Source organism: Haliotis asinina, chromosome 13 (assembly GCF_037392515.1).
Source record: "Haliotis asinina isolate JCU_RB_2024 chromosome 13, JCU_Hal_asi_v2, whole genome shotgun sequence".
NCBI lineage: Eukaryota > Metazoa > Mollusca > Gastropoda > Lepetellida > Haliotidae > Haliotis > Haliotis asinina.
The window spans coordinates 10,621,439-10,629,692 of NC_090292.1; positions in this window are offsets into that span (position 1 = coordinate 10,621,439).

The following is an 8,254-nucleotide window of genomic DNA, read 5'->3' on the forward strand; positions in this document are numbered from 1 at the left end:
GAGACTGCCATCATGACGTCACAGTTTTTGTCACAAGGCGTAAATCTCTGTAGATACAAAATTCTCTGGTCCAATTTATGGTGGTGTATTCAACTTTAACATCTCGAATGACTACTCTGTCAATCGACCTCATGCTTCAAAGGGGCGTATTCTTCCCTTTGACACGGATTCTGACTAGAGTCATCCTTCTTTGAAAGAGGAGACGCCCATTCGTCACCAGTCGTCCCTTTCCGTAAACTCCATACTCGCTGTTCTGCTTGTCCCGGAATGACACGAGTTGGTCACGAATGTAACACGTCTTCCACAGAATGAAACGGTGTTTAATCTTCCAACTTGAAACGTTTCTTGACAGATAACTTTAACTATATGTATTCGTGACATGGTTCTATTTTACATTTCCCAACATCTAACCGTTGACTTTCCCCCATTTTGTAAAAGTGTGTTTCAGCACTACATCGGCATTCGTCAATGGACACACGTCACTCGTGAATGAACAATATTCCGGCGCACTGACTTAAACAAATAACGTTTTAGTTATTAAGTTCCGTCATACTGAATTTAAAAAATAATATTAACAAAAAAAGGATAAACTATTCCATAAAAGATATTCTGTTGAATTTTAAAGCGATTTTACGAGGTACTGTTTGCCATAGCGTATGTATTATCACCCCTGGCGACATTAGGTTTAATACGCGCGTGAATACGGATCTGCTGTTTGAGGTCTCAAGTCCTGTCTCCGGGTGGTTTTTTATTTCTTGGCTTTTCTTTTTAAAGCACATTATGGGTAATAAACAGAATAACCAACTTGGTAGGAGCGATTGCGGGAAATATGCCTTCGTTGTAATAATGTTCAGTCCCTCGCCAAGGCCCTGCACTGAGAACATAATTTCAAGTCGGGCATATTTCCCTTAATCCCTCGAACCTTGTTGGTTATTCTCTAAGAGTCTAACGTTACGCTTTTGTTCAACGTTTGTTTTTTCACACGTTTTGTCAGCGGCAAATACTCCCCCGCTTGTTGGGATTCAGCATGGACTGGTTTGTGTGAAATATTTTCTTCAAATTCAAAGATTTCCTATGTCAAATGTCTATTGAAGAGTATATGCTATTCACAAAAAAGATTGTTGAAAATGTGCGACACGGTGCTTTTGACTCCCAGACTGTCACATGCCTACTTGTATCTTTGTGCAGGACAGAGCGAGGAACAGCAACAACCGTGGACACGAATTCTCTTTGGGCCTGACTGGAAGAGCAATAAGTGGGTCTTCTTGCAACGAAACATTAAGACTCATCAAACGACAGCTTATCCTCACATCCAAAAACCTGACAAAATCTGTTCCATTGCCTAGCTACCGATATCAAGGAGATTACTGGTTTCGTACAGTCAGCCCGACGCAATCTGGAGGGCACCTTGTTGACAGTTCCGATAACTGGTCTATTGTTGCTAATGATTCTGCTGCTACCAACATAGGGGTGGATGAAGGCAGACAGCTTTTGATTTTTACTGGCATTCACAAAAACAAAATATACCTTGGGAAGATACAATTAGGGTGCAATCATCTTCAAAAGATCATGGAAAATACGTGGCTTGACAGCTTGGCGGTATACCCCGGTCGTCAGTTGATATGTGCGAGCGCAAGAAATAGAATAATGTTTGTAGGCTATGATGGTCAGTTGTTGAGGACTGTCAAGACAGTGACCCATACACGTATTGTCCCAAACCTGTCCCCTGGAGTCGATAGTGTCTTTTACTGCTGTGAATCCCTCTATCTCATGCAAATGTCTTTGACCGAGAAAACCACCAGTAAGATAATACCTCTGAATGGAAAACCCTCGGCTGTATTATATGATGGTAACAGTACAATTTATGTGGCATCTCAAGGTGGCATCTTGACAATTGATGTGTTCAACACTAAAGTGCGAGATTCTGTAGTCATGCGAAATTATGACATACACATACTTGTCCTTCTGTGAAGCTATATGACAGGTAGACTGCTTGCATATGGTCTCAGTGATCGACATGAAACACTTGGTCCTGAGGAGTGAAAAATAAACCTGGGACCCAACGACCCAGTGAATCACGCGAGCGTACGTGAATAGGAATTTCAGACACTGCAAACGAGAAAAAAAGAACAGATAAAAAGAGCGCCTCATAATTCAGCGAGCGTGTAATTAGGGGCTGTCTTGGAGCATGACAATCCAAGGAAACGCTGTATCTTCACGTACCGTCATGCTCCAAAGCTTTGCCAATTCCAGTGGTTATCATCTGTTTACACTGCTCCTCAGAACCTGAATTAAAATCGAGATGACACCACTTTATGAATGATCAATTTTCTATTTTAACAATGGCGACGTTTCGATATAAGGTATTATATCCCTTTCCGATGAATAAAGTTGATCGTCCATACGCTGTACAATCTCTACACCACCATAACCCAGAATGCCAAACAAACGAATCAAAGTAACAAGATTCCGTAAAGCCTACAGAATGTTTTAAGATAGTCATGGGGAGAACATTTCCATATCTGACGCACCAATGGTGGCATCTGTTGGTCCATGTTCCGACTTACACCATACGTCCTTTTTTGGGGAATGGGATACCAGTTCTAACCCAGAACGTCCTGGGTAGGATATATTGGTAAAAACAGGTCATTTTATTGATCATCGTTGAAGATATTTGTCAATTCTTAATATACTCTAACAAAGGGTAGGGATCTTCTTTTTTTTTAAAGTTACGATTAAAATATTTAGTCAATCAATGTTGATGTGGTGTTATTGAATGTTTTGCACTTCATTACAACCATAGTTATTTGGAATGTAGTCGCTTTTGAAGGATAATTGGTGTATGGCATGTAATGTGCATATATACTATTTGCATGTTAAAGCAAACGACCAGAAACACAACACAACCAAATGTGTGATGCAAAATTAATGTTCTTAGTGATTTCTCGCCCTTCTTGAAAAAAACCCGTCAAAATCAAGAATGGGATCCCATGCACGTGTATGGGGCTACTGCGTTGTGCACGTGCATATCGTGTGTTGTTTTTAGGGGTGGTAATAGATGGAATGGTGGTGCGTGCATAGGATGTCTGTCCTTGAAACGTTTGTTTATGCACTTCCTATCCAAATTAACAGTTCATTATCCCCTACATTTTTTAAGAGTGTATCATTTTCGAAAGACAACAGGATGGCATCAATCTTTCTCAAAACCCTTATTCTGGTTACTCTCACAATCCACACACCTCAGGTCCTGTGTAATCTGTTTGGGCACCACATGGACATCAACAGTGAAAGACAAAATAAGAAAAAGAAGCAAATAGTAACACACACAGAACATGACAAATATCATTGCAAAAAGTGAGTGAATTTGTATTATGCCACTTAACAATTTCAAAATATCATAACAAGGGCAACCAGAAATGGGCTTCACTTAGTGTACCCATCTGGGGAATCAAACCTAGGTCACCGGCTAGATGAGCGAACGATTTAATTACCAGGCTACCTTGCCACCCCCACTCTGAAAAGAAAGGAGAAAAGGAGGGTATATCTCCATTCACTGTTAATCTCTGTAAATGCACATCCTCATTAGAAAAAGTACCTTGCACGCAATGCCAGACATTGCAACAACTCAGCCACAAGGACAACGGTACCTTGCTCTTAGAGTGTGGATTCAAACCACAGATCAGACTGAACCTATAAAAATGTCTGAAGTTTAACGATCCAAAAGGTGTAATTCAAAATATACTGTACCAAGAAATGAATCTGGGAACACACAGGATGTATTTCTAGAATTTCACTCACAGTGCAATACATACCTTAAGAAGAAACCTAGAAAAGGATAAAGATTAAATCATGTGTTCTGTTATTCGTTTCCACGAGTATATGATGGACATACTGACAGTGTGTAGACTGGAGAGCTGACAGTGCAGGTTGGAGAGCTGATAGTGAGAAGGCTGTGGTTCTGACTGCATAGGCTGGAGAGCTGACAGGATGTGTCAGGCTGTGTAGGATGGAGAGCTGTGTAGGCTGGAGAGCTGACAATGTAGGCTGGACAGCTGACAATATGGAGCTAACAGTGAGAAGGCTGGAGAGCTGACAGTGTGTGTTGCAGTCATGTCTCACATTGAGCGTGTGGGCTCCAAACCCAGATAATAATACACTGGAGGCTTTCCAAACTGACACTCATCGGGAATGAATAAATAAATCCATTTTTCACAGCATACCGGATTGTACAGCTGAAGACTGAAGTCCTTTGAACTCGTAGAAGTCAAGCTGCCAAACAAGGTTACCCATCCAAGCCCGGGAACAAGGCGGGTTGTTTAACTTCAATTGATTTGTGACCTGGGCTCAATGTACAAGACCAAACACCACCAGCTGATCGGACTATTCTTTGCTCTTAACGTGATTCGATAGAGAATATGTGCACATGATTATTTCATAAAATAAAATGCCCCTCAGAAACAAAACAGGTTCCTGGAGCAGAAGTCTTGTGGGTGAAGTGTTCAACAAACTCAGGATGAGGATTTGATTCCACGTGTTGGTTAATACTTCTGAAAGTAAAATCCTGATGCCATAACAAACAAAAATATAATTTCGTCCAGCTTTGGATAAAAACAGAGAAACATATGATGGCTTTAATTCCAAATATTTTTTATGTTCGACATGTAACAGTTTACCAAACACCTGGCATAACAGAAATTCAAAACAGCGATAACACACCTTAAGTAACACATACATGCTTAACCTGAATAATATTTGGTGCTGTTCATTGTTGCTGAATAATAGATCTTATAGAATTGTGTCAAACTCAAGGGGCAACATATCCGATGTAATAACCTGTATTATGACCAGAACGAACATAGAGAGTAGTTAGGTGAGTGAGCAAGTGGATGGGCAGATGCTTGAGTGAGTGGATGATGAGGGTGGTCAGGAGCTTGGGTGAATGGGTGACATTTGGTTGAGTCAGTCGATGAGCAAATGAGTGGGTGGGTGAAAAGGGGGATAGAAAGCAGGTGGTTGAATGAGCGGGTGGGCAGGTAGATAGCAGGCGGATAGCAGATGGTGGAGTGAGTGGGTGAAGAAGAAGATGGTCAAGCAGGAAAGCAAGTGAGCAAAATCAGTCAGAAAGTTGCATCAGAGCAGGGCAGTTCAGAGTGGGAAGAATGCCACTATCACTTGGGTCTTTACCACTTTGTTGATGCCCACAAGCATTGGTAGGATTCTGAGAAACCTAGAAACACAACTAGGGACCAACAGTCATAGATTTCTGGTAAGGACATATGATTCAAGACTGTGCCAAGTAGTGATGATGATGATGATGATGACGATGACGATGACAGAGCTGACACCTCTGCCAATCACACATTCACAATCTGGGTTTTAATAACAAACCACTCATTTTGTCAACATTTCCAGCCCATTCATTTTAGGCATGACATTCAGAAAAGAAAACAAAAATATTCACACTATTATAACATAATAAACAAGAGACATCAGAAGATGACATATCCTCCCAGCCCCCATATATTTGAAAGGAAAAATCATCTGACAGTTACTTGATGTTATCTAAGATTAAGTTTGAATCATTTCCATGGAAGTCCTGAAAAATATAAATGACATATATCTGTAAACAGCAAAAGGCACCACTTCAAGATCTGTCTCATATATCTGCCAAGATCTGTTGAAAGATATCAAATGGTTTTCCAGTTGTGCTCTGGTAACAAAGCCTATCCCTCCATTTTGAGACTAAATCAGAATTGTTTCCATGGACACCTGAAAAAATTAAAATGCCAAAACATTGTAAATAGCCAATGGCAGCACTTTGTGGTCTTCTTCAAATATCAGCCAAGTTTTGCTGTAAGATATTGAATAGTTTTCGAGCTGTGCACTGGAAACAAAGCCCATCCCTCCATTTAGAGTCCATCCATTTCCAAGTCAGAATCGTTTACATTGAAAGTGGGAAAATGATAAATCACAAAAATTTGTAAATGGCAAAAGGCACCACTTTAGGGTCTCCCCTACATATCTGCAAAGTTTTGCAGATAGATATTTAGAAGTTTTTGAGTTGTGGTCTGCAGCTGGAAACCCAGCCCATCCCTCCATTTTGAGACAAAGTCCAAAACATTTGCATGGAAACCCAGAAGATTATAAATCACAAAAATCTGTAAACAGCAAAAGGCACCACGTTCGGGTCTGCCACATGTATCTACCAAGGTTTGCTGACAGATATTAGGAACTTTTGGAGATGTGCTCCGGAAACGAAACACTCACTTTTGAGACAAAGTCTGAATCATTTCTATGGAAACCGAGAAAATAAGAATATCACAAAAACCTGTAAGTACCAAAAGGCACCACTTTAGGTTCTGACTGATGTATGCAACAAGTTTTGAAGAAAAATATTGAATGGTTTTTGAGCTCTGTTCCAGAAACCAAACCCATCCCTCCATTTTGAGACGAAGTCTGAAACATTTCCATGGAAACAGAGAAAATAACAAATCACATAAACCTGTAAAGAGCAAAAGGCACCACTTTGGGATCTGCCACACATATCTAGCAACTTTTGCCGACAGATATTACAAAGTTCGTGAGATATGCTCCAGAAGCGAAACACACCTCTCACTATGCCTGAAAGGCTTCCGTGGAAACCGAGAATATAATAAATCTGTTAAGAGCAAAAGGCACCACTTCAGGTTCTGGTTGATATATCTACGAAATTTTGCAGTAAAATATTGAACGTTTTTTTAATTCTGCTCCGGAAACAAAGCACTCCCCACCATTAGACTAACACCAAAATGTTCCATGGAAAAACAAACAAAAAAAAACAAAAAAAGAAAATAGAAATGCCAAAACTCTGTAAATAGCAAAAGGCACAACTATAGGTTGAGATTATTATATCTAACAAGTTTGGTCTAAACATACTGAACAGTTTCTGAGGTATGCTCCGGAAACAAAACGATGACGGACGGACGGACAGACAAGGCGTTGACTATATCCCCCCGCATTACATGCCGGGCTGATAAAAATAAAGTGTTGACAGTTTTATCCAGGACTCAAACAAAGAGTATCTAAAAGGGTCAAAATTGGAATGTTCCAAATTGGGACTAAAATGATACTTACATGTCTCTGTGAGGATTATAATTTTTTTTTTAAACAATATAAAAATTTTGAGATGACCCCAACATGAAACGCTTCTCAGTACAATATATATTTAATAACAAAATTTTAATACTCACAATAACATGAGGGCCTGTGCTTATATAACCACTGCACAAGATGTGTTTAACCTGGGGTCCGTTTCACAAAGCTCTCGTAAACTTAAGATTGCGTAAGTTTCCTCGTAGCATCCCTACCTCCTATACTGTGGCACTGGAGGTACCACTGTTATGAGAAAAGTTACGAGAACTTAAGCCTATGACAGCTTTGTGCAGCGGACCCCTGGAACACAGGCAGCTTCAACTCCGAGGAATTGTACTACAACGTCTGCCATGTAAACAGTATATTGATGTATGACATTGCCATGACAGATCTACATGAGGATGGAGTAAATTCATGAAGGAAATACTGTAAGTAACAAATTCTGAATGAGAATTGTACAAAGGCCTGCAAGATTTGTCTCAGATTCTGGGGACATAGTATTCTGAGCAGAGGTGTACCAGTAACCTGGGGCCTGTTTCACAAAGCTTTTGTAAGCCTAAGATCTCGTAACTTTTCTTGTAGCTTCTGTAGCTCCCACGTTCCAGACTAGGAGGTACAAAAGCTACGAGAAACGTAATGAGATCTTAGGCTTACAAGAGCTTTGGGAAATGTGGCCCTGGCACCTCAGTCACTAATCACATGATCAGATGACCAACTTACAACAATTAGTAATACATAAGGCTGGCTAAAAACATCAATAATAAGAAATATTGTCAATGGAATCATTATTAATGAATTCAAAAATATCAAAGTAACGTTGAGAACAAATGACTGTTAATTATGAAAGAAATCAATATATTTCACACCAAAGAGGCAGGTAATCCAAGCCTTAATATGTCACAAATTATCACTGATGTTGGTGTAGAAACAACATTAAAATTGCTAGTGTACTCGGGTACAGTGGCACATGTAAAATCACTTGCCCTGATAATTTTCCACTATACCTGCAAACTTTCTTGTTGATGTTTTAAATAAACAATCGCATACTGCATCATAGACAAATCTGCTTGTCCGAAAGATAAAGAACACTGCACTGGGATGTTGGGCAATGGTTCTTGCCACC